The sequence below is a fragment of the Mus caroli genome, unplaced genomic scaffold (assembly GCF_978045245.1).
Source record: "Mus caroli unplaced genomic scaffold, Mus_caroli_1 scaffold_14, whole genome shotgun sequence".
NCBI classification, from domain to species: Eukaryota; Metazoa; Chordata; class Mammalia; order Rodentia; family Muridae; genus Mus; species Mus caroli.
Window position 1 is genome coordinate 69,809,413 of NW_028227269.1, and position 27,648 is coordinate 69,837,060.

Here is a 27,648-nt window from a genome sequence, read left to right on the forward strand (position 1 = left end):
CCCACCTCAGTCATCTACAAAACGAGTCTTCAAAGGCAACCATACAGGCCAATAGCATGTAAGTAAAAGCCTTAATGTGTTGTCTGTGTGTGTGTGGTTGCACAGTATGTTAACGTACTTACTCAGCTGCCTCCCTCAAAAAGCATTGCTTCAACTTGCCAACTTTTGGTCAGCATCCCCCCACTTTAGAAATAGTATTAAGCACTGTGTAAAATCTACCCCGAATCTAGGCACCTACTGCTTAGTCCTTTCACTAATAATTAATAAATTCACTAATAATTAATAAACACTAAACAGACCGGACCATATGGTTCCGCTTGCTTGCCGCTTGCTCAACTCTCCCTTCTGTTCCCTTCCGGGTCTCTAGGATTCTCTTGCTGCCATTCGATGTCCCAGCGGTGAGCCCACTGAGTGCTTTGTCACATGCTCCCTAACTACTACTGCTACTCAGTTCGGTGATTTTTACATCTGCGGTCACACTCGTTGGGCAGCTATTCCCAAGATGTTTCACCGTGGATGCTGATTTTAGGTCTCCAGGGGATATGGAAAACAAAATAACATTGTTTCTCTTTTTCAGTGGCTTGCCCTCCTTCCTTAGAAACTGTTTTGGTACCTTCCCAGGGCTATCAAATGTCAGCATTTAGAGGCAAACATAATTTGTTTAATAAATAGGACTTCTCAGAGCTTCAGGTGGCCTTTGCAGGCTACGGTGCTGACCAAGTATTTACTCAGTCGCCAGTAAACCCTGCTGAGTCTTACATGCTGTCACAGGGTCAGTGGAAAACCAAGGTCACCAGAGTAAAATGCTTAACTGTCATTTGGGTTTTGTCTAATCAATAACCAAAGCAAACAGTTTACACACATGCAATCAACGTACAACTGGCAGACATTTCTCAAGCATTTAGCATTGGACATCATGCTAGCCTCTGGGGACAGAGAGTTACACAAAATATGACTCTTACCTTTAAAAGACCATAGTCTTTCTGGAGGTGTGGAAACTATGAGCAGAGAGATAGTAATGCCAGAGACAGCATCAGAATTTGTAGAACTCTGTCTTATCTGGGTGCAGGTAGGAGTTTATTTCTAAAACTGTGGGTTCAAAAGGAGATGTTTGGATTCTTGAGAGCACACAAGGGGCCCGCTGTGGGTAAACTCTGATGTACGGGTGTGGGTAAAAACCTCAGAGGTAGGAGAGGAGTTTTGGTATTCTGGACAGTAAAGGGATGTTTCCTTGGAGCAGTTTGGGTATTCCAGGGGAGGAGACTGATGTAATAGGTGTTTGTGGGGTTGGGGGTGGGGCAGCGTTCAGATGCCTTTGAATTCCAATCTATAACATTGGGTACTATTTTGTTTGTGTTTAGTTTCCAGCTTTAGTGGTTGAAGCCCAAGCTCTAACAAGCCAGGTTCAACCACCTGCCCTCAATAAGTCAATTAATTACAGGACCAACATTAGTAGTGAAAATCGGGAAGGAGATTTATTTAATGCAGCCATGTTGGAGAGAAGGAGAGATCCAGAGACTCCCCCTAAGTCTGTGTTCTAGGTTCAGATGGAGAGTGGGGTTTAAATAGAAATCAAGAGATATGCATGACTAAACAGCCACCAAGGTGTATTTACCTGCCAATCATTGTGTTAGCCCCAACTCTCTCCTGCAGGGTCATCTGGCAAACTGTGACTCTCTCCCTCAACAAGTTCCTCTCCTGATGTCCAGTGCTTCCGCCATCTCTCCTCCCAGTAGGAGATTCCGGGGAGAAATACTTATTTCTTAGGGTCTATTCTTCCAACACTAAGGCAGCCAATGGGCGTGGGGCAGGCTGGGGCAGGGGAGCCTTTAGAATATACTCATTCCTGCCAGATGGGTTGGTTACAGTTTGGTGTTTTGTATTTGAGACAGGGTCTCCTATAGCTCGGGGTGATTTAATTAATACTTGCCATATAGCCAAGGATGATATTTCTCTGTCTTGTTTCATGCACATGAGCTTAGTGTGTGCCCTGAATGAGAACAGCTCCTGTAGGTTCATATATTTAAATCCCTAAGGTGGAACTGTTGTGGGAAGGATGAAGGGGTGTGGCTTTATTGGAGGGAGTGTGCCATTGGGGGAAGGCTTTGAAGTTTCAAAAGCCCATGACAGGTTCAGTCTCTCTTTCTCTACCTCCAACTTGCAGATCTCAGTAACTGTTCCACCACTGTGCCTGCCTTCCTGCTGCCTGCCTTCCTGCTGCCTGCCTTCCTGCTGCCATGATGGTCATGGACTCTGAAACTGTAAGCAAGCCCCTGGCTAAATGCTTTCTTTTATAAGCTGCCTTAGTTATAGTACTTCTTCACAGCAATAGAAAAGTAACTAAGCCTATGTGGGCACATGGAAAGGTCAGAAAAGGGAGTCAAGTGTCGTTCTTATTTGCTCTCTGCTTATTATCCTGATACAGGACCTCTCATTGAACCCAGAGCTCTACACTTTAGTTAGACGGTCTAGCCAGCCAGTTCCCAGGGGCCACCTATTTCCATCCCTGCCTCTCTCAATGTGAGAGTTCTAGGCGTAGGTAGCCATGTCCATTTTTTTTTTCACACATATACTGGAGATTTGAACCCAGGTCCTCATGCTTGCGTTACCAAGCACTGTTACCCACTGTGCCATCTTCCAAATCCAAGGGATGACCTGGACTCCCCGATCCCCTGGCTCCTGCATCCCAGTATTGGGGAATCTCTGATGAAGATGATGGAGTTTACAAAGATTGTTCTTAGCCAGAGTGTACAAATGTATTTAGTATGCGTGTGGATGTGGGTGTGTGTGGGTGTGCCACACGCTTGCCACTGTGAGTGTGGAGATGTAAGAACCACTTTCTGATGTTGGTGCTCTTCTTCCACCTTGGCAACTCTTGGGATCCAACTCAGGTGCTGAGGCTGGGTAACAAGTGCTTTTACACCGAGACACGTTACTGGCCCTGCTAATGCTTTGAAGAAAAAACTAGAGTACCTGTGGGACTAGGTAGAGGCAAACATTGATATGTTTAACTACAGTTTTAGTTGAATGTTGAATATATATTCCAAATATATGTATTTAACATATTATATATCTATGTATATATTTATATATTCTATATATACAGAATATATACATTCAGAACACACACACACACACACACACACACACACACACACACACACACACACACACACTGTGACTACAAAGCTGTAAGGGATCAGGGACAGTATGGTATGCGCATCTCTGCACTTACACAGCAGAACCAGCCAGGTACAGGCCCTAGTGAGCTACTGGGAGCTAGCCCTCTTCATGGAAGTACTGAAAGTCACTGGGGAGAAAAGAGAATAAACAACAGAATTATCAGAAAGAAGAGGAAGGGAGAGGAAAAGGAAGAAATCTAGGGAAACAGGAAGGAGGACACTAAAACATCTTCCCTTAAGTGGGAGTGTGAGAACAAGGCAGAAAGTCATCTTGGATGTTTGGCTGAACTCTTTCTTTCAGCACTGGGCACTGAACCCAGAGCTTTCCAGATGGAAGGCAAGCATGCTACTCCTGAGCTACAGCACGGGGCTTGACTTTCTCTTTTGATCTTATGATCATGTTAATATATTTGCATGGAAGAAAATTAACTGTGAATTTTGTCTTTCTCTGGACTAGCAATGAATGGTACAATCTAGATGCAGCAAGCCACAGCTTCTTCTCAGCAAAGTGCTCAAAGGAATTGTGCCAGTAAACTGTGACGGTGGGTAGGCAAGGTGTATTCATTGCATTCTGACTTATCATATTTAAAAAATATTTAAAAAACAATTTATTTATTCTCTTTCCCCCCTCCCTCTCTCTTTCCTTACTTCTCTTGCTCCAACCCATCCCCATTCTCTGTGTGCATGTGTGTGTTTGTGTGTGTTAACTCACTTGTGCACTTGCACAGATGTGCTAAAAGTATGGTTTGTGCATAGAGGCCAGAAGGCACCTTGCTGTATTCAGTTCTGTTTTTCACTGTTTGAGTCTTGCAAACTGCACTCCAGTGATTGGGCTTGGGAGCAAGCGCCTTTGCCCACAGAGCCATCTCACAGGTCCCTGACTTACAGTATGTTTATAATGGCTTCATCAGGCTCTACCCTCACCCCAAGCTGGAAGTATCCACACAAGACAACAAAGACACTATGTGGCACATCACAAGGGCAGAGACAGATGTTTTTGTCTTAGTTGAAGGAATTTATGGTAAAAATTTAAGGGAATAAAGAAAAACAGGAAGCGATTCTTGGTATGATTAATTCTTGGTGTTTGTTATTCAAGAAAATTCAACAGCATTTTTCTTGTTCAGACTAGGAGGTGGGATGCATGGAGTAAAGGGTATACTTGCCAAACCCCTAAAAGAACGGGGTGCTATCAGGGCATTCCAAAGGTTTGGAAATTGATAGAGTAAACAAAACTTAGAAATTAGTTGCCTACATAGTGTGGCTTTTGCTGGAAGAGTTTTGTTTCTTATTTGCATTTGTATTAATTTTCGACGATACAGTTGGATTTCCTGCAGAAATGCCTCTCCCATTTATTAATTCTCATTAAATTAATGAGCGGCTAAAGATTCAACCATCCACTTGTTATCTCTCAGAGTTCTGGGGATTGTCTTCGCTCAGCCCGAAGATTCTTACTCGGGGCCTGTTTCGTGGTTGTCCTCTGAGGGTGGCTAGGCTTAGCTACCTCCTGAGAGCATCTCACCTGAGGTGCTTGGTGGACCGTGTCAGAGACAGTCAGCTGGAACATCATGCGACCCCTTCATACAGTCAGCTGACCTCATGGTAACCCTGCTGGATTCTAAACACAAGCATTGTGGGGACAGGAAGCAGAACTTCTGCTTCTTAAAACTTGGGCCTGGAACCTGATACTTTTATTGGCCAAGCAGTCTTGTGGGCTGAGGCATTTGCCCTCAAAAAGTCATCTGACCCCTGACCCTCAGAGCATGGGAGATAGAGACACTAAGAGGTGATTTAGTTAAAATGTATGCATGCAGTACCTGAAGAGGCCAGAGGTGGTTCTGGGTCCCTGGAACTACAGTTACAGAGGGTTATAAACAGCCAGGCACTAGGGAGCTGGGACTCATGCCCAGGTTCTCTGGAGAAGCAGTGGTGCTCTTGACTGCTGAGCTGTCCATCCCTCAAAGCAGTACACACTTCAGAAAGGGGCAGGAATTAAACAACAACAAAAACAACAACAACAACAACAACAATAAACACAAAAGTGACTGGTGCAATGACTTGGTGAAAGACAGAGTTTTGTTGTTGGTTTTGTTGTTGTTGTTTTTAAAATTTCTCACCTCTTCTCCTATAGGCTGTAAGTTGCACTCTTGCTGGACTCCCCATCTCATTGGCATAGGACACAAAGCCTCATCTAACTCCTAGAGTGCTGAACGAGCAGGTGCCAGCTGTCAGCTCTGGCAGGGAGGGGCTTAATGCGTTCTGTAACTCTGATGCCCTCTGTGATGGTTTGTATAAACTCGGCCCAGGGAGTAGCACTATTAGGAGGGGTGGCTTTGTTGCAGTGGGTGTGTCACTGTGGGTGTGGCTTTAAGACCGGTATCCTAGCAGCCTTGGAAGTCAGTATTCTGCTGCTAGCAGCCTTCAGATGAAGATGTAGAACTTTTAGCTTCTCCTGCACCATGCCTGACTGGATGTTCCCACCTTGGTGATAATGAACTGAACCTCTGCACCTGTAAGCCAGCCCCAGTTAAATGTTGTCCTTTTAAGAGTTGCCTTGGTCATGGTGCCTGTTCTCGGCAGGAAAACCCTAACTAAGACACCCTCTAAGTTGATCACATATTGAACAAACAATAACAACCTGTTTCTTATCTAGGATTGGCTTTTTGGCTCATTCATTTGCAAAGTGTGTGTTTTCTCAAGCATGGTCTACACGTCATATGTTGTCTTATGTATAACTTCATTCATTGCATGCCGGTTTAGCTTCTTAAATCCTCATGGTGCGGCGTGGGGTGGGGAGGAGGCACATTTTAGTGTCATAATGAGTCATAGGTCACTTTGAACCAACCACTCTGGAGTATCTCTGAGTCAGTGTGGTGGCTGATTTTCTAGCTTTCCTCTTTCCAATTGCTTTTTTATTTTTAGTGTGCAACTTCCATAAGGCTTTGTGAAAGCTCTTCTTGACTTCACTCTCTACCTATTTTCCTGCCCGGAAAATATATTCAAGATCCCTGAACATCTGTCTTCTTTTTTACTGTGGGAAAAGCTCAGGGTCCATGGAACTCAGCTTTGATCCCATCCACGTGGCTAAGATACACATGGTAGAGGGTTCTCGGCCTTACTTCCTCCCCATCAAGTCTGCTCTGAGTACCTCGGACCTCCCAGTTCTCCAGGTGTCCTGACTGACACTGGTCTCAGGGTGTGAATCAAGTAGTCTCTCAAAGCAATTTGATGGGTAAACCACACGTATGAGACAAACATTTGACTGGGGAAAATGGTTTAATGTGGGATGTGTGTTCATTCCCAACAAGAGATCTGTCCACATTTACTTACCAGTACCAGGAAATAACCAAAAGAAGAAAAGAAACTGAGGAGTCTAGACCAGGTTTCCAGAGGGTGTTCATCTCCTCAAGGGAGGGAAGGAGGTGCCTGCATGTAAACAAAGCCCTTGTAGGCTGAGGCTGGTGTGATTCAGGCTCAGCCTTCTCTGCGCCCCAGTCCATTATACATCATTTCCCCTTCACTAAAGCAGCCTCCCTTCAGCTGCACTTACCCTTTGGTGCTGCCTGTGACCGAAATGAAGAAAACCACACTTCCTCGTTCACAGATCCCAGTTCTGTCGTCTTGCTCAATTTAAGTAGGTCTGTTCCCTCAAATACTGGGATACATGCTAGGGAGCCTACAGTAAGTGGGTGAAAAAAACTGATAAAGCTCTGGGTGCCATAAATATCTTTTGACCTGTCTTCACTATCACTCCTACCTCTCTATTTACTTCTATGGGGGGGGGGTCTGAATTCCAGGAACAAGTCCCTGGCGGCAAGAGTGCTCCTCTCCTTACATGGGCTCCCTAGCAAGTTACAAGTCTACAGTCTTTCCATGCAGTAATTAAAAGGGGCTTTTTCCCCCCTCAAGGCAACATAAAGTTTAGGCTGGGATATAGCCTACATGGTAGAGGGCTTTCCTAGTATGCACGAATCCCACTAGGTCCAGTGCCAGGCACTGTGTAAATTAGGCTTGGTGGCACACGCCTAACATCTCAGCACTCAGGGTGTAGGTGAGAATTAGAAATCCAAGTTCATTCTTGGCTCCATACAGTACACTCAAGGTCAGCAAGACCTTGTCTGGGTGAAGGAGAGAGAGGGGTGGGAGGGGAGGAAGGGAGAGAGGAGGGGGGGAGAAAGAGAGAGAGAGAGAGAGAGAGAGAGAGAGAGAGAGAGAGAGAGAGAGAGAGAGAGAGAGAGGTGATGTATTTTGGCAGAAAGAAAAAAAATTAGATATTTTCACCTTAGAATTATAAAAACTTCCCACTCATTCTGCGCACATCCACACCACCACACTCTTCCTTCTCTGACCTTGGGACTGGGATTTGTCATCCATCATTCAATCCGAAGGTTTATGTGCAAGCTCCTGCCAGCCCGAATCACTTGCTACTCTTGGCATATACAGTCCGTAAGCTCATTCCTAACACTTCACCCATTTTCTCGTATCTGTTTAAACGTTTTAGCTCAGTACGCATCATCTGAAAAGGACTCTGATGCAATCACCTACAGCCATGCCTTTCTGCTGAGGCCTGTAATTCCCTCTTGATTAAGATGGAGAGAGTGATTTGGCTGGCATTACATGCAAATAAACCGTGCCGTGGGGGCAGGTGTAGTCTTTCAATGTGCCAGCATCTGCGACATGGGTTCAGTAGTCAGCTTTCTCCACCCGTCTGGCTTCACTACAGGATTTCTACAGATTAAGAACCGTCTATTAGGCTCAGATGAAAACTATCGTAGCTGAAAGTTCTCATTTGGAATCATTCAGTCATGCCTATTAACCCCAGCCATCGCTGCTCTCCTTTAAAGAGGTAAGTGAAAAGGAATGGGCTTTCCTCTTGGGCAGCCACTCAAAGGATCACCGTCTTTCAGAAGAAGACAGGTCGAGAAAGGGACTGAGGAAATAGTTTAAGACCACGTAGTGACTGGGCTATCACTGTACTGCATTTCTAGTCATGTACTGAAGAAGCTCTGGGTTTGATTGATAGAGCCTGCCTCAGAGTAAGAGGTGGAGGAACGAAGATTCCTAGAATTAGAGTTCTTTATAAATGCATTCGCGTGTAGGTGTGACCACATGCGCACATACATACTTTTGTACACACACACAAGCAAACACACATGTCCATACCCATACACCTCACACACAATACACATAAATATTGCTGTTTTGGTGTCATTAAACACGTATTCGTGTGCTACTCTCCATTTTTCTTGTTTCTACAGTCTAGGGAGAGGAGGTCACCTAGGAGATTAAAAAGGTACGTACTTGGTGTGTCTGTGAGACTTGTTTCCAGAAAAGAACTGATGAGGACAAATCCCTTCTTAATGTGGGCGGCACCATCTCATGGGTTGAGGTCCCACGTGGAATAATGGGAAAAGGCAATGAAAGAACCTAGTGGGGAAACCCCCACTCAATTCCCGTTCAGCGTGCACCCAAGAATCACGAACAGACGACCATCTTGATGTAAAAGCATGAGGTAGTTTAATGACGGAGCTCTGGGCCAACAGTATCTCCCTCAGGAGACAGAGGTGTCGACCACATGGTGGAGCCATAATGGCAGAGCTCCAGGTCGAAACGGGTGGGGCTAGGGGAGGAATTGGCGCAGTTTTACATGATTGGTCCATTTAAACATCAACAGACTGTCAGAAGGGCGGGAGATAGGGAGGCACCAGGCCAGTCAGGACATGTAACCACAGGCCTGCCCGGGCATGTCCTGGCCTGTTCTGCTATGTTCTCAGCCCCAGGTTTCAAAGCTCACAAACAACTCTTTGGGCTATTTGACATAAATTACATGAATCACAGGTCTCAAGTTTTATTTCCTTTCAGCAACAGTAGCAGTGAGCCATCATTCGCTATTTATTCCTTTACTTCCTGGCTGAGGTGGTTTAAATATGCTTGCCCCAGGGAGTGACACTATTAGAAGGCGTGGCCGCATTGGAGTAGGTGTGGCCTTGTTGGGGTGGGTGTGGCCTTTTTGGGTGGGTGTGGCCTTGCTGGAGGAAGTATGTCATGTGTGGGTGGGTTCTGAAGACTCCTACTGCTCAAACTTCCTTCCCAGTGCAGAAGAGAGTCTGTCTGCCTGTCTGCCCCAAGGGAATCTTCTGTTGCATTTGGATCAAGTTGTAGAGCTCTTCCAGTACCATGTATGCCTGCATGCTGCCATGCTTCCTGCCATGATGATAATGGACTGAACCTCTGAACCTGTAAGCCAGCCCCAATTACATGTTTGCCTTTATGAGAGTTGACTTGGTTATAGTGTCTCTTCACAGCAACGGAAACCCTAGCTAAGCTACTGGCCTATGCTTGATATGGACAGAACTCTCTGGAACAGAATCAACAGAAATTTCTCTTCCCTGTCTGTGTCAGGTCTGCAGAGATGGCTCAGTGGTTAAGAGCACTGACTGCTCTTCCAGAAGTCCTGAGTTCAATTCCCAGCAACCACATGGTGGCTCACAACCATCTGTGATGGGATCTGATGCCCTCTTCTGGTGTGTCTGAAGACAGCGACAGTGTATTCACATACCTAAAATAAATAAGTAAATCTTTTTAAGAAAAGTTGTCTGTGTCAGGTAATCTGATTACAGCAATGAAACATAACTAATACTTATATGAAGTGCACGGTGACCCCACTGCCAGGACGACCCGCAGAAGCCTGTTCCTTTCTGTATGCTCTCCACCAGGCTCTGTCCCAACAGTTACAGTGGCTTTTGTCTGAGTGTTCTCTCGAGTTCCTTTCTCTCGAGCAGTTTATTCTGTTCATGCTTCACTAATTCCTGTCCTGGAGTTCTGACTGCTTCCCCTGCGTCACCCCTAGACAGGACAACCCTTCCTTCTGCTAATGAGTCCAGCTTCAGCATTTTACATTTTGACCAACCAAAGCTTTCTGATTAATCTTATTTTTCTTTCACATAGTATGATTCCTTCTGAAAACTTATGAAAAACTAGTCCATGTTTTATCATCGAGATTTATAAAACAGGATGATACAAGGAGGGAAAATGAACCAATCACTAAAAATCCCATCATTCAGGACAACTGCTGTTAGTATTTTGCTGTATTTCCTTTCTTCTTCTTCTTCTTCTTCTTCTTCTTCTTCTCCTCCTCCTCTTCCTCCTCCTCCTCCTTCTTTTGCATGTTTGTGTAGGTTATGGAGAACATAAGGTATGTGCTACAGATTATATACTATTTAAGGTTATGAAGGTTTAAGAAGTTATGAGTGTGTATGTATGTATATATCTGTGCTTGTGTGTGTGCGTTTTGCTGGGCACTCAACTTAGGAACTTGTACATTGTAAGAGAGCCCTTTATGACTGAGTTAAAGCCTCAGTCCCTAAATTTAACTTTTATTATAATATTATTAAGCTTTATTTTAAAACATTTATTTAGTGTGTATGAGCATTTACCTGCATATATGTATGTGTCCTGTGCATGTGCCTGTGAAGTTCAGAAGAAGGCGTCAGATGCCCTGTAATTAGTGTAATGGATGGATGGATGTAAATTACTACATGGGTGCTGGGAACCAAACCAACCCAGAACCATGGAACCATCTTTCCATTCCCTAAAACATTATTTTTAACATTTGCATGCTTTTCAGTTTGATAGAAGGACTCTAGGTTGGTATTTGGTATTTATTATGCAGCATTATAGCTTATTATTAGTTGACTATATCTTCACATTGAATGTTTTTTGTCTCTTTTATGATCAGTTGGTGCTGGATATAATTATATTAGTTGTGCTCATATTATGTGAATTGTTAATTATTTTGAATATCAACTGTGGTTATAGCATCATAGAATTTAAATGGCCCCATTTATTGGACATTTAAATCATATTCAGCTTATGTAAATCTAAAAAAAATCCAACCTCTCCAAAAAATAAGAAAAAGAAAAAAGAAAAGAAAAGAAAAAAAGAAATTTATGCAATGACTTTTTTCCCCCAGAAAAGGCAGTTCATTCCTTTGGTTATGTTCCTAGAAATGCACGAATAAGTAAATTGTTATAACCATGAAGGCTGTGGTGTGGCTGCCTTTCGGGAAGATTGGATTTACACAATATATGTCTGTAAGCAAGACATAGATTTACACTTTCTGCAAGCTTGAGTTCTGTCATCAAAATAGGATTTGAAATCTGACAAATAAAGTCTTGCCTTAATTTGAGTTTTTTTGGGTTATCCTTTCCATGTGAGCATGCGACAGTTTTTCTAGAATGTGCCTTGCCACCTCTCTCTGCTCACTTCTCTGCTCTGCATTTCGTTAGTGTTTCTGGGCTCTGCCTTTACTCTGGATATCGACAGCCGTTCGCTCACTGATTGCCAGTGTTAATTTGGCTTCTTTCCTGGACAAGGCGGGTGCCACTTTGACAAGCTTCCTGAAGCAGTCTTTTGTATTTGTGGCTGAGTTCTGTGGGGGGCATTTATAGTCCTCCCCGTGGGTGTGTAGCTAACCCGGGTTCTCTGAAGGCAAAGCCTTTTGATTTTTAATAGAAACAAAACAATTCTTCAGCGTTGGCTTTATCAGTGTGAACAAATCATCCCCCCCACTTGGGAGATTTGCAACAATTGACCTCTCTCTGAGAGGAAGAGAGGAAAGCCAGGGGATGGAAAAGAAACCTGGGTTTGAGGTATCTCATGTAGTTGTGGTCAGATGGTAGTCTATAATCATCCAAAAGCCTGTTTGCCTTGTATCCAAGATGGCTCTTTGCTTGAGATTCCCGAGGCCAGCTGAGGACTGCTGGCATCTCTGTCTTTCTGCTTCATTGCATGGTTAACTGAGCTTCAAAGTACAACCATCTCAGGACATTTGAACTTACCAGCTGCTAGCTTCTTCAAGGGCAATGGCGCCAAGGAAAGGAAGGCAGAAATTGTTAGACCCTGATGATGAAGGCATCACTTCAGCCACCTTTCTGTTGGCCAAAAGAGCCACACCTTCTGTCAAACATGAAAGCTCAGATGAAAGAGGAGGGGATGACATCCGAGCTGCATCAGTTGTCACTGAAAAAAAAATCTGATAAAGCAACCTAAGATGTGAAGGGTTTAATTTTAGTTCAAGGTTACAGTTCCTCTTGGTGGGGGAAGGTATGGTGGCAGTAGTTTGAAGTACCTGGTCACGTTGTATCTACAATCATGAAGCAGAGAAGGCAATGCCTGCAGGCAGGTGGAGTCTCCTTTTTTTCCCACCTCAATTAACCTGATACATCTAATCCCTCATAGAGAAGCCCAGAGCTTGTTTCCATGGTGATTCTAAATCCCATCAGGTTGACAATTGATTCACCATAACGGAGTATAAACCCCATGGGCAGAGGGACATCTTTGGAGTCAGTGTTGATGCTCAGCATTGATTTTGTTGAGTCCGTAATCAACGTTCGATACATTCCTTTTCAGCCAACAGCCTAGACACTGCAGACAAACTGTTTCCTGAAAAAGTCGTTTGACCTTTCATTTCCTCTGCTGGTGGGAAGGACCTAGAGAGTGAGCCATGAAAAACAAGACTTCGGCTTAGCTGCATTCTGGTCTCAGAAGAGCAAATGACCCTGAAGAAATTTGCTTATGGGTGTAAATATCTCTTGCTGATTCCTGTGTATTTCATTTCAGGACTCTATTATCCCTCTGTATCTAACCAATACTTTCCTATTTGTCCATATTGTCTGTCTCTGAATAGGAGGTAGCTGTGGTAACGCCAGTTCTCTCCTCACTGCTGTTGTTCAATGTTGGACAGTTACTTTGATGCCATTGCAGAGTCCTCTGTGGTCCTTATGGTGTTGGTCATAGTGACTGTTCCTCTTCTTGCCAATGATGTAGATGTCAAGGCTTATTTCTACCTACGGGATGGTCTGGGGTCAGGAGCAGCCATGGTGTCTCTGACTGACAGCCAGAGGTGTTTTCCGAGAAGTCTTCTCTGGGCTACAGTGTAAATAGGACCCATTTATTTCCCATGCAGTCATGACTGACAGCATCCAGACTGAAAATATATGTTGTTTTAAGATTTCTTTAATTCATTTAAAAATTTATTGTTCACTTAATATATTTAAGATGATGTCACATTCTCCCCAGAAGCTTATATGAGACAAGACATACCTAGATACGAAACCAGGCAGCCTAGAATGAAGGCATTATAAGAGATATGAATGTGAGAAGCAGCCAGGGCTCAGAATAGGAGGAAGGACTAAGACTCAGGTGCTATTTGTTGGCTTCTGAATAGGTTTTGACACAGATAAATCTGTCCAATTTCAGAGCCGAGGAACTGTCTCAGCACAGACGCCAGCACAACTGGGAAAGAAACAGTTTTGCTTCTCTGGCAGCTTTTGCCAAGCATGCTCAGGCATCATGGGGAGACTTACCATGACGACAGGAGACCAAAGAGCATTAACACCCTCAGTGCCTCAAAACAGAAACCAGACAACTGGCAGAGGAGCCTCCTGCGCAGCAGCCACAGCCTCAGCCGGGCACCACTCCCTCTTAATAGGAGCCAACACTCACAATAGCAGTAGGGACAGAGGGTTCCCGCTGTAAGCTTGCAGGTCCCCCGAAGGGTGGGAGGCCCGGCTGAGAAACAATCCCAGCATACACTGGGAAACAAATGTCCAAATATTCATCCCTTGGCCTTGAGTGGTGTACAAGGTGTTGGTTGTGGAGGCAGCAGGGCTCAGGAGGGAAGCTGGCTTTTTCTTTGTTTTTGTTTTTTGTTTTTGTTTTTTCCGAGACAGGGTTTCTCTGTGTAGCCCTGGCTGTCCTGGAACTCACTCTGTAGACCAGGCTGGCCTCGAACTCAGAAATCCGCCTGCCTCTGCCTCCCGAGTGCTGGGATTAAAGGCGCGAAGCTATTAATGCATCCTGGAGTACTTCCCAAGGAAAGGCCCTTGCTTCCCGCCCCAACCCTGGGCAGCTTCTCACCGGGTTTAGGGGATTTGGAAGGGATTAGAGGTGGGTATAGATAGGGCTGCTGCCTCCGTTTCCAGGAAATAAAACAACTCTTTTCCTGAATTTTTACGGGTGTCTGGTCAGCATCTCAGGGGCAGGAAGTCCATTCTGTGCAGCCAGTTTTGTGTAAATGCAGAAACTTCAGTTTCTCAGTAACTTTGAGTGGAACTTCCCGAGCTTTGAGTGGAAAACGGGGGGTTCAGGCTCACCATTGACTCTGCACTACAGATGGTGCCCGGAGAGGTCAAAACTTAGCTCAACTCGTGACTCCTTGGACAACTGCTTCTCCTTTCTTCTCTGCAAATTGTGTGATTGTGTGATTGTGTGTGTGTGTGTGTGTGTGTGTCTTTCAATAGCTAGAAATCTACAAAATTGCAGGGCTTTAAGGAAGGATGCAGAGCTAGTGATTGGCTGGGCAGGAGACAGGCTTTGAAATCGTCACCTGATCCAAAATGGTCCAGTGCTATCCCCAGGAGGAAACTGAAAAGCAGCAATCCAAGAAACGAAGGACAAAAGACCGCAATCTACTCTCTTACAGAGCAGGCATCTGGTGGGCCTGGTGGAGCCCAGGGTCAGTGCTATGCTGTTTCTCAGGCCTCGTGTAAACCATGGTGCCCTGATGCTAAGGCAGGGATCTGTAGAGCCCGTCCTCTTTTCTCCCATTCTGACATGTTTTAGTTGTGTAATTTGTGGTTCATAAGCCGAGAAAGCACGTATTTTTACACTCCGTCAGAACAAAAGCTGGACGTGGGTTCAGTTCCCAGTGCCCCGTGTCTCTTAACTCCACTTCCAGAGGCTCCAATGCCTTCTTCTGGTCTCCATGGGTACCAGGCACATATGTGGCATAAAGACATATATCTAGGCAATATATTCATAAAAATGAGTAGTGATTAATAATCATGAAACCCTTGGCACATGCTAGCTAGTCATGAGGTAATGCTGTTATGGTACAGTATGCACAGGCATGCTTCAGAACATGTGAGCAACACTGGTATCAGTCTATACTGTCTTCCTTCCTTCCTTCCTTCCTTCCTTCCTTCCTTCCTTCCTTCCTTCCTTCCTTCCTTCCTTCTTTCCTCCCCAATTACTGGTCTTTTTAGTTCCTGTCCAACTGAGGATCTATTAAGTAGATTAGCTTGAGCCCGAGGGAGATAACATTAGCATTTGAAGCATCTCAGACAAGCACAGATGGTCTCAGTTGACAAACAGTCAAAGCTGTATTCCTAGGTGTGTGAATCAAGTCTGGGTTTTGTTGACTGTGTCCTCTATGAAGCGTGGTGCTCCTCAGGAGGAGTTGTCCTTTCTATTGCTACAATAAGATGGTCAGCAGTGGGACAGTGAGGCTACCTGCCTCCATGGATCTGGAACCGCAGAAGCTGACCTGACAGGGTGATGGCTTATCCTACTCAGGTCTCACCTCACAGCAACTCAGTTTCTTCTTCTAGAGCTCCCCTCCCCCCATTTGCCCTCCAAAGGTCCTACTATCTCCTCTGAACAGTGCCTCCAGCTAGGGACTAAATGTTCAACTTCTGAGCCTGGAGCTGGGTGTGTGTGTGTGTGATTTCACATCCAAACACTGCACCTTCTGTTCAGACAGAATTCTGCCCTGTACTGAGAAGCATCCATTTTTTCCTCCTCTGAGGTCACTGACAAGAGCATTTTGGCTGTGTAATATGAATTAAACTGTCAATTTCTCATGTTTTCATTTTAGCTTGTATCCATAAACCTCCAGAGTTAGAAGGCAGACACCACAATCAAATGTATGCCTACCTGGATGCTCTGAGAGAGCAAGTGCATCCCGCCTGGAGGGAAAGCGACTATGGACCATGTTTATTCTTCTTTCAGGCATTATTCCTGTCCAAACTTTGCATGAGCTGAAACTAAATAGATAAAAACATTCTCGCTCTGCACCTTCCTGATCCCTGCCAGTACTGTTACTTACATAACTATCTGGACCTTGGTATTTGAGTTCACAAAAGCCAATGCATAAATGTCCTTCTCTTTTTCAGTTTCCAAAAAGCCTTTGCTACCCTAGAGTTTTTGCATTTGAAAGTCTATTAAATGTTTCCTTTTGCCTGTAAAGTAAAAATGAGGCTGGCTGTTTGCTTGAGGGTGAAGTCTGAGTTCTTGCTGGGTAGCTTTGGTCTGTTTGGATTTCTGATTCTCAGACAAGAAGAGCAAACAAGGGTTAGCTCCCATGGAAAATCGTCCGAGCTAATGAAGATGTGATTGGGACTCTGCTTGTTTGCTAGTTTAAGTGGGCACACCTCTTTCTCTTCCCCTCTTTCTCCTTCTTGTTGGTCATTGTCACTTGTGGAGTCACTGAGGGAAGCCCCAGCTTTGGTAAAACAGATTCTACTGCGACCTCCTGCTGCTCAGGGCTTTGCTGCAGCTTTAACTCTGAGATAAAAACAGTTAGGGGCAATTGTGATTGGTAGGAAATCTTTCTTAAAGCCATATGGTGCTTTGAATCCCTGGGTTATCTTAGATATTCTCACCTGGGCGTTTTACAGCCTCAAATATTTGAAAGGAACGAAAGGGCTTTTGCTCTTTGAGGTATCTCATCTCCAATTAAACACATCTCAATCCCCAATTCTTCAATCAGGAAAGATTTTCACAATTTGCACAGCTAGAGCCGTGTAATTTGGGCAAATCATTTAACCTCTGTGAGTCTGTCTCCTTATCTTTAACTAGAGAGAAATTGCATCGTGACCTTTCACCCTTCATCAAGTTCTGAGCTTGTAGGGTTCTATAAATTCTTTTTCGTCCACGTATAACCCTTTCAAGAAGTGAGGTTGAAGATCTTTAAACACATAACTCAAGTGAAATCCAGTTTGTAGATTGGATAATATTCCAGTCCCTCTGCACTTAGCTGCTAAAGGAATTTGATCTGGGTTCTTTTAGACCTAGGAAATAAGGGTACTATTACCTGCCTCCTAAGATTGTCATGAGACTCGAGATTACTTGACAGAGTGACTGAAATAGTGCCTGACATATGGTCACTAAACAGATCCTTTTTCTTTGGGGTTTTACAGCATACCTTGATCTCTCTCAGTTGCTGACTCATTCCTCATCAAATACTCACTGGTCTGGCAACCCTGCTGTTAGGAAAGGGTCAAGTGGGACTCGGTGAAAGGATGCTTGAAGGGCCAGGCTTTGGCTTCAAGACGCAGCTTACTCTGACAAAAAACTCTCAGCAGCTAAAGCAACTTGAGTTTTCAAAGGAAGGGAGAAACAAAAAATCAAAAACCAAAACTACCAGCCAGATTGACTCCTGTCAAAGGCTCTCATCAACAAACATTGACAAGACAGGAGGCTTGATAAGTTGTGGTCCCTTTCCAAGAAATGTGTGCCAGTGGTGGCTTTGTGCCTGGCTTTGAGATCAGAAAGATTCTTTCCCTTTTCTTTTTATAATGATTTATTTATTTAATTTTTTACCTTTAATTCTATGTTTGCACATGTGTGGGCTGTGTGCACATGTTAGGCTGTCAGGCTGGAGGTGTCCTATAGCCCTAGGGCTGGGGCTACTTCATGTAGATGCTGGGGATGGAATTCAGGTCTGTAAAAGCAGAGTGAGGCTATGGGGGTAGGGTGGGGGTGCCTCTCATCCAAACCATCATACCTGGGTATCTTTAAAATAAAGGGATCTGCCATCTCTTTTGCTCTGACTTCCACCATCAGATCATGGCTGCTGGGTATACTTTTTTTTTTCTCAATTCCCACTTCCCTTTCTTCACCTCATCACACCCACCAAGAGTAAGAAGTGTATTCTCAAGATGCCCTTCCTTGCCACTATGGCGACAACACAGAATTTTGTCTCCAGTGTTATGTGCGCAGTTGAACACAGCTCTTCCCAGAAGACTTATGGCTATCTGGAATTTTGCACTAGAGAAGCTCACTTTGATATCTTGAACATCCTGAAAGGGACAGAAAAGAAGAAGGAAGGACAGCGAGACAGCTATATTTCTTATTTAAAGTCAGGGGAGTCACTTTAAAGAGGCTGACCTTCCTTTTCCTCCCAATAAGGTTGTAATAAAGTGGAATTCTAAGCTAATTCTATTACATTGTATTCTGCAATATAGTCAATAAAATTCAGAAATGGGTATTCATATAATGTCTATAAAGATGGATTAGAAGGGAATTTTAGATCAAATTGTAGTATAAGACTCTCTCCCTCCATCTTCCATTGCTGTTTTCCCCTGAATTTAAAAGAGATTATTTTATTTTATTTCTTCCTAATAATTTTATGGCACTTGGGGTAAGTTTCAAAAAATTATAAAAGATTTTGTTAGTATATTTTCTTTAGGCCATTTATGTTCATATTTGTCTTAACAATGCCAATTTAAAGTTTCTCTAACAATGTTACAAGTTGTATGTAATGCCTCAAAAATTAACTCAAAGAAGACTGGTTAAATATAGGCGAGACTTACACACATATTTATGTTCTATTTCTCTAGAAAGTCCAATGAGATGAGATGATAAGTAGCAATTTAAAAAGTGTAACCCTGAGCCTGGTGCGTCAATATATACCTTATAGTCCTTGGCAGGTAGACACAGAAAGATTGTTGCAAGTTCAATGCCAACAAAGGCCACATAGTGAGTTCGAGCTTGAGCTATATAGGGAGAACTTACGATTAAAAAAAAAAGTAAGCAATGAAACCAATAACCTTGACTCCCCTCCCCCCACACCCACCGTGCTATCTTAGTTGGGCTTTCTATTGCTGTGAAGTAACACAGTGACCATGGCAACTCTTATAAAAGCAAACATTGAATTAGGGCTGGCTCACAGTTCAGAGATTCAGTCCATTATCATCATGGTGGAAGCATGGCAGTTCCAGGAGCTGGAAAAGGAGCTGAGAGTTCTACATCCGAATCTGCAGGCAGCAGGAGACTGTGTCCTATCCTGGGCATAGCTTGAGCATGTAAAACCTCAAAGCCTATCCCCACAGTGACACATTGCCTCCAGCAAGGTCACACCTTCTCCCAAAAGGCCACACCTCCTAATAACGCCACTCACTCTTGGGCAAAGCAACCGTACACATGAATCTGGGGGGCGGGGGGCATTCCTGTTCAAACTAGCACACATACCCCCAAACAAAGATTACCAGTGAGGCCCACCATACGTAAGGAATATCAGAGGCACCAGGAAGGTGGAGAGAGGTGAATGCACAGGAGCTGACTTCACAAAGTGCAGAACAGTGATTCCAGTGTGAGCAGAGCATGCTGCAGAACCCATACTGCTCCAGAATTGGAAGCACTCAGGGGGTTGGGCGGGGGGGGGGGGGGGGGAGCAGGGAACAGAAAACAGATCAGCTGAATCTCTACCAACTCCAACATCTGATGCCTCTTGGCTGAAAGCATTCCTTCCGTCTCCCTCCTTTTCCTTGTTAATGTTCTCAGAGATTCACTCAGCATTCCACACAGGGCCCTGCCTCTCCGCTCGAATCCAATTGGGGAACCCTTGGCTTTTGGAATTACTTCCCTAGAGTAAACACCTGACTGTCACTTGTGTTGAGTTCATACAAGGAAGGAGACTCAGCCAACCTTTTCCCCGAGCCTCTAATTTCACCAGATACAGAAAGCCCAGCTAATGTAAATAGGGCAAAATGTGTTTAATGTATTGCAATCAAACCTGTGAGAGGCACAGAACTCTCAGAGACAGGGAAGATTTACTGGGTCATGAAGGATGAAGAACCAGGGAACATGAAGCTTGCAAGGAACAAAGGCCCAGACGTCCCAAAGTGTATCCTTGGGGACACTGAACCACCAGCTTGTGGCAGTTGAGCCACCTTAGATAGAAAGCACGTGCAAGATTTCTGCTGGCTGCAGACACATATTACACTGGCTCCAAAGGCCAGCAAGGGGTTCGGGTTTTAGCTTCTCATTCAATGCATTGTTTGAACGGTGTTCAGATGAAAAGTTAGAGGGAAGTGTCAGGAATTACGTGTTCACGACACATGGACAGTTACCATTCTCATTTACTGAGGAGGCTTAAAGGGATCTTCTAGGATGAAGGTGACTTGACAGTCACAGATAACCTCTGTGAGTGTCACCCACTGGATATCCAGGTCATCACTGGAGGGCAACTACATGGATGTGGCTATAGCCGTCGTAAAAGCCTTAAGGAGCTATCGTGTGGCACACAGGGCTTAGTGGGGCTCAGAGAGAGGAACCCATTTGGGTGGTAAGATAACTCCTCACTTCAAGACTTCTGTGCTGGGGTAGCAGAAAACCGTAATAGGAAGGCAGGGACTGAGGGTGCTCTGACATCAATCAGGGAGGCTCCAGAAAGCAAGACCTGTTTGGAGAATTGAAGTTGCTACCCCCTCATTTGAAAACTGCCACATCGGAATGAATAGAGCCATGTGCTCTTTTCACTAGAAGCTAGTCTGTGCATGTGCCTGTTTGTATTCGTCAACTTAGCAACCTCTGAAGCAATTAATTAACTCAAAAATAATTACTGAATGGTAATGTGTGTTTTACGTGTTTACAAACCACACCTGCCTCCGTGGGTCTCATGGGCCCTGCAGTGATGAGCCAGCCTGCTCCTAAATTGTCTTGCTAAAAAGACTCTGGATCCTGGAAAACACAACAGCGAAATCACCATATTGTGTGTGGCAGATTTTATGATCTAAAAACTTATTATTTGACTGTTAAGTTCTGTATTTTATTGGCTATTTATGGTGATTTATATTCCATTTATTTACTTAACCATTTGGAATTTTAAGGGTTGTTTTATAAGCATCGTAACTTACTGGCTTGGGTTAAGTATTGATTTTTTTTTTTTGAAAGGTCCTAGTATAGCCCCAGTCCTCAAACTTGACGAGTACAAGGTTTATTTTGAAAGCACCGCAGTGAGGCTGCTTGGTCCTCAGTGTCCTTGAGGGGACAGATTTCCCCTCCACGCTGCACCACAATTTATTATTGTTTAAATCAATGCATGCCTCTTTGCATACCAACCTCTCCTTTGGGTCATACAGACTTAACCTCAGAACAAAATGACTTTGTTCAATGAGAAACAGGGCCCCTCCAGCACTCTGGAATCTCCTTTCTACATATCCCAGAAGAAAAAAAAAAGTTTATTTGACTGCATGATAACCTCCAGCAGAATTCCTCATGGAAATAAACCAGACAAACAGCCCATCTCCTCTGCCATCAAAGGGGACATAATGTCAGTCTCAGTATTAACTCCTGAGTGGCAGGGGGACAGACCGCCAGTGGACGGTCCTCTAGGAGAGAGGACCCGTGTGCTTAATAAAATGGTAATAACATAAAGGCCTCATATGCGTTTGCATTTTAAAATACACAGTCTCCACTTTATCCCTTAAAAAATTCTTTTACTAGTGCCTAATCTTTTATGAGATAATGTTAAAAATGTTTTCTAGAATTATGGAAACTACTTCAGGCTTTGGCCACTTAAAAGCAGGGGAGCCGTTTTGAGAATCTCTGTCATGTCTGTGGCTTATCTACCTATCTAAGCTGTCATTTATCCCTGGTTATGGCTTTTAGTGTCATCCTGGGAATGGAGGGCATACTTCTTAAGGGGTCAAGGCGTGGATTTGAGTCTACCTGGTGTAATATTTTGTAATCTTATTTGGTTGAGGGAAGCTATGACACTTAAGGATGTAGTTTGTAGATCTATGGATCTGTTGTCTATGGTTTGAGGCTTAATAATGTCTGATGCTTAGAAGTCACAAGAAAGGAACAGAGCCATGTAAAACTGCAATCAAGTCTCACCTTCCTCTCTACCTCCCTTAGCTCTGGCCGGCACTGTCAGTAACTCAAGGTCTTCCGTGACCCTGGTGCTCTGTTCACTGTTCCCGTCCTTATGGCCTGAGGTCTTTGACCAATGGCATCTCAATGTACAGTTCGTCTAGAACACTCTGTTCCCCATTGAGTCTATTGAGACATTATCGCCCTTTCCCGGGATGTGATTACAATGGCAGCCACTCAGCTCTTTTCCAGACATAACCTAAAACCCCCATGGCCAGAGCTAATTGGCTTAGAGATATTATTGACCAAGTTTGGGCCAATCAGAGTCCTTCCTTTGGAACTTTGCAGATTGGAACCTGAAGAGGAGAACCAGCCGTTCCTTGGAAGTTCCAGGGGCTATGCCGTCGAGGACCTGACCGGCAAGCGAGGGATGCTGCTCTGTAGGAGAACCCTCGTCGGAGGCTGAACTATGACCGGTTATATCAAAGGCTCCTACTATTCAGTCTGGTCCCTACCTTTTTTTTTTTTTCCTGGACTAATCAATCTCTCCTTCAATTATGCTGGTGTAAATTGCATTTCTGTTCCTAGCAGCCCCAGTAACAGAACTGATGAGGCCTGTCTAATGCCCCCTGCCCCCAAGGTCCTCCTTTCAGCGTATGAATGATAACTCCTTTCCTCCTCATCTTTTTTTGTGACCCCCTAAACATCGACAGTCTAATTTGATTAAATGGCTAGTTACTCATTCTTTTGAGGGCACATAAGCGAGCTGTTTCCAGACCCTGGCAACTCCTCCCTGCTTTGTGTTTGTGTTTGTTTGTTGTTTGTTTTTAATCATCAGTAGCTCTAGGGTAGAAACATTTTAGGTATTGTGGGAGATTATTAAGGGATGGGCAAAATGCCCCAAATCACATAGATTAACGGGTTTCTACCATGCATTGAGCATTCTCTCAGAGGAGTGACTCTGGGTGAGGTTTTGCTAACCTATATATACTTCTGTACTTTCTTATTTGTTTATTTGTTTTGATTCTGGGCATGGGGCGTTGCTAGGTTGCTCATGTTAGCCCTTATCCTCAAATCCAAGACTCTACTGGCTCGGATACCCCAGAGACTAATATTACACTATCATGCCTAATTTCCAATACCATTTCTTGACAATGTTTGGGTTAAACGTTAAGAAATTTTATCAATGGGGGTGGGAGGGGGAGTGCCTTCTTCTTTCTCCTCCTCTTCCTCCTCCTTCTTTTTTGTTTTGGAGACAGGGTTTCTCTGTATAGCCCTGGCTGTCCTGGAACTCACTTTGTAGACCAGGCTGGCTTCGAACTCAGAAATCCACCTGCCTCTGCCTCCGGAGTGCTGGGATTAAAGGCGAGTGCCATCACGCCGGGCTGAGCTTGCACCTTCTTAATCTCCAAGCAATGGGCATTCTATTCTTCCAGAAGACAGAGGAGTCCAAAGTATAAAAAGGTTTTACAGTTTCCTGCCCAGTTGGAAAGAGGTTTTAGCTAAGAGTGACTGCCTCCAGTAACCTCTTCTAACCGGTTGCAGCCTGGGTTAGTTCTAACTGGACTTTGGGCACGGTGGTCTGAACCTCTCGGACTAGAGGTAGTTTCTCATGTGGACCCTTTTGCTTGGACAGCTGTTGCTGGGAGCAGTCTAATAGCCCTCTGGGCTCACTTGGTTGGAATGATTTGTGAGAGATCTGAACAGCACCCTAGGAATCATTTTTGAGAATTCCAGCATCTGGTCTTCTCTGGGAAGCACAGCTCCTAATTTAAACACTGGAGTGGGCAATCTGAATCATTTATCTCTTGAAGGCGGTGTAACTGTCTTAAAACTTCATTTTCTTCCCTTGTTTTCTGTGCCATCAAGTATTGATTAGATGAGCGATTTTCTTGCATTTTTCACTGACTAGCTTGTAAAGCACAAAGAGACAGCTGATTCATCTAGAAAACAGCTCGGAGCTCCTTACACACTGTGGATTCAGCATAAAGCAGTTTAATCCTGTCATCCCCCAGACACAGTCAACCTTTCAGTTCTTCCCTGAAGAGAGAGCGGGAACAATGTGACTGTGTTCAGCCGTTTCAGAACCACGAGGAGGAAGGACGCTACAAGTCCCGGAATACACAAAGTCTTTGCCAGCCGATATGTTTGATAGTTGATAAATGTGTTTGTAAAAGAAATCCACACTTGGGCAGACACTCATTATCAACAGCTGCAAAGCTTAGAGAGGATATCCTGCAGGGCGATCTTTCACAAACACAGAAACACATAAATAAATACCACGGAGGTTTCGGATGGACTTCATCGCGGGAAAACTCACTTTTTAGAGAAAGGGTGTCACCGTTGAGTTTCAGTACGTTAAAACTACCTTGGCTGTGTCTTTTACAGCCTTGACTGGTTGACGAGGCTTCCTCCTTCACATCCCTCTTTTTTCTGAGTCTGAATTAAAGGGGAGCCGAGGTAGTGGGGCGGAATTGTTTGTTTTGTGTTGTGATGGAGCATCGTGCTGATCCCAACTGCTCAGACAGCTGCATCATAAATAACCCACGTGGAACAGATGCAGCCTGGGGGTGGGGGTGGGGTCACTGGGAGTCTCCGGATGAGCTTGTAAATGGAGTCTTTTCATCATCGCAGATTCGCCATAAATACCGAAAGATAACTAAAGTTGCTAATACATACTTTTCTACGAACTTGAGGTCGAAATTCAGATTCAGTGCTAATATAACGACCTGTCTTCATGTATCCCTTCAAAATTCTTTGATAGTTACCCCTTTTATTATCATTATTTACCTCCAGAATTAGCATTCCATCCTGTGTTATCAGTCTTCTAAGGTAGAAACTGAAGAAGAAACATCTCTATTTCTTGCATCCTGAATCAGGCCCACTAATTCTATTTTTCCCTGAGCCCAACTCTGCCTTTTTTGATCCCCATGATTAATATCTGCAATTCAGATTCCTCAAGACCCTTTTCAATGAGATGTCACTCTATTCTCAATGACCTTGACTCCCTCATCTGACACACCTTCCATGCAGATCAACATTGACTTAGTGTAACTGCTTCAAGGTTCTCTATCTCTACATGAAGGATAAAATTTTACATTCCTCTGTTTAGCATACAAAGTCCAGTGATCAGCTGGGTTTTTTGGATATGGGTGTGTGAGTGTATATGTGTGTGATGTATACATGTGCATGCATGTGTGTGAAGGGTCAACGGTAGGTGCTGTCTTAGTTCCCTAACTACTCTTGCTGTGGTGAAACACCATGTCCGAAGCCCCTTGAGGAGGAAAGGGTTTATTTGGCTTACATTCCCACATCACCTTCATCATCAACAATGGAAGTTGGGACAGGAACTCAAGCAGGGTAGGAGCTTGAGGCAGAAGCTAATGTAAAGCCCACAGAGGACTGCTACTTACTGGCTTGCTCCCCATGGCTTGCTTAGCTTGGTTTCTTATAGCACCTAGGACCACCAGCCCAGGGATGGCTCCACCCCCAATGGGCTTGGCTCTCCCAGATCAATCACTAATTAAGAAGATGCCCTACAGGCTTGCTTACCCCCAGACTTTATGGAGACATTTTTCAATTGAGGTTCCCCCTCTTCTTAATTTGATTCTAGCTTGTGTCAAATTGACATAAGACTCGTCTTCCTTTGTTACTGTCTGTCTGGATTTTTGAGATTAGGTCTCTTAGGGAACCTGGAGCTTGTCATGTCAGTAATTCTGGCTAGCCAGCAAGCCCTTGTGGGTACACTTGTCTCTGCCTCCCTCCTTTCCATTTTCCAGCACTGGGATTACACCCTAAATGCTACCATGGCCTGCTGAAGATCTGATTTAGTTCCTTATTCTTGTACAGGGAAAATCTCTCCATCTCTGTGCTAAGTTTTTCCCCCAAAGAGTTATTTTTTTTAAAGATTTATTTATTATTATATCTAAGTACACTGTAGCTGTCTTCAGATGCACCAGAAGAGGGTGTCAGATCTCATTGTGGGTGGTTGTGAGTCACCATGCGGCTGCTGGGACTTGAATTCAGGACCTTCAGAAGAGCAGTCATTGCTCTTAACCACTGAGCCATTTCTCCAGCCCCTAAAGAGTTATTTTTATTTTATGAGTATGGGTGCTTCACATACACGTGTGCACCCATACTCATATTCTCCCGGAACTGGAATTACGGACGGTTATAAACCACCATATGGGTGATGGGAAATGAACTGGGAACCCCTACAAGAACACTAAGTGCTGTTAACTACTGAGCCATTGCTCTAATCCTGGAGCAGCCTCAATGATCACAATTTTCCAAAGGCACACTCACACAGACCTATTGGGTTATGCCCCTTGCGGCTGTGACCAGATACTTGATAAGCAACCTCAGATTGAACAGTTTCATTTTGGCTCATTGAGCATACAGGCCATCATAGGAGGGGACTCATTAAGGTAGAGGTGTGAGACACTTGGGTATATAACACTCAAGTTAGGGAGCAGAGAACAATAAATACTAATGCTCAGCCAGCTCCCTTTTACTTTTGATTCAGTTCAAGACACTATGGGATGATGCAGCCTGCTTTTAGGGTAGGGCTTCCTTCATTAATTAAGCCTTTCTAGAAACATCCTTATAAACACACACAGAGGTGTGTTTCCATGGGGATCCCTAACTAGGTTGACAGTTGATGATAAGCCATCTCCCTCTGCCCAGCCTTGGATGGTCTGTGGCTCTCATCACCTCTTTTTTGGCCTATAAAAAGATTTCTACTGATCCTTCACAACTTGGCTCTAAAATCTCTTCTATTCCTCTCTGAAGCACCTCCATGAATGTCTGTTGGTTGGTTTTTTTTTTTTTTTTCCTTTCTGACAGTCAGTACTATACAACCTACTTGGGGATCCACTTTTACTTTGATAGCAGCCTTCCTCATTTTGAGACCCTGTGCTTCATGTAGGCTGATTCAACCCTGGGAACAAGAGGGTAGACTATGTGACTGGGGTAAAACAAGTGAGTGTTGTCCATTTTCTCAGCTACAGTCACTTACACATGAACATGTGATACAAAGGAGATCAGTGAATGAAAATGAAATCCATTTTGAGCACTGGTATTTTAACTGCAGAGGACATCGAGGTTCTCTTTGTTTGGCTGGGGGTTGAGAAACTATGAGCTGACTTAGCTAGGACTCTCCCTCTGGAGTTGAGGGTTGGGTCTTATCCACAGGAAGAGTTGGTAGAGGAGGAGGAGCCTAAAGGCAGGATGACTGACTGTGCAAAGCTCCTCTGCATGGCAAGATCCAGTGTGGACATAGCAGTTTTGTGAACCATAAAATACAAATTTCTTAAGTTAGGTGGGATTGAGTCACTTGCAATACTCATATCACTCAATTCTTGTATACTCAGGACCACCTACCTAGGAGTGGCACGACCCACAGTGGGCTGGGCCCTCTTAGATCAATCACTAATTAAGAAAATGTCCTGTAGGATTGTCTTATGGAGAAATTTTCTCAATGGAGGTTCCCTCCTCTCAAATGATTCTAACCTGTGTCAAGCTGGCGTGGTAACGACCTGCCAGTGGAAACCTAGCGAGCTGGGTAGAGAGATTTTTGGAGTTCTGAGTCAGAGTCTCCATGAGACAAAAACAGGTCGGCTATTGCCCACCAGTGAGTGCATGGCTGGCCAGGCCACTGGGGCAGAGAGTTGCTGGCACAAGTGTGGGAACTTGTCGGTCGTTTTTAATATTTCCCCACAACAGGTGACTCTTACAAAATCAGGTTTGTTCCAGATCTCCTCAGAAGCTCTGTCCAATGAAGTCTTAATACCTTTTAGAGTAAGCTCAC

General features: G+C 44.3%; 1 long non-coding RNA gene across 3 annotated transcripts; it reads left to right on the forward strand.

Annotated features, from left to right (window-relative positions):
* The first annotated feature begins 790 nt into the window (after nucleotides 1-790).
* Nucleotides 791-9,770, forward strand: LOC110307468 (uncharacterized). Of its 3 annotated transcripts, XR_002379396.3 has the most exons (7): nucleotides 796-1,069; nucleotides 2,165-2,261; nucleotides 3,640-3,724; nucleotides 7,903-8,025; nucleotides 8,438-8,472; nucleotides 9,274-9,418; nucleotides 9,582-9,770. It is a non-coding gene; the product is annotated as an uncharacterized LOC110307468 (long non-coding RNA). The 3 variants fall into 3 exon arrangements; XR_015045230.1 differs by lacking the exon at nucleotides 3,640-3,724 and having other exon boundaries at nucleotides 791-1,069; nucleotides 7,681-8,025; XR_002379397.3 differs by lacking the exon at nucleotides 3,640-3,724.
* Nucleotides 9,771-27,648: the final 17,878 nt, after the last annotated feature.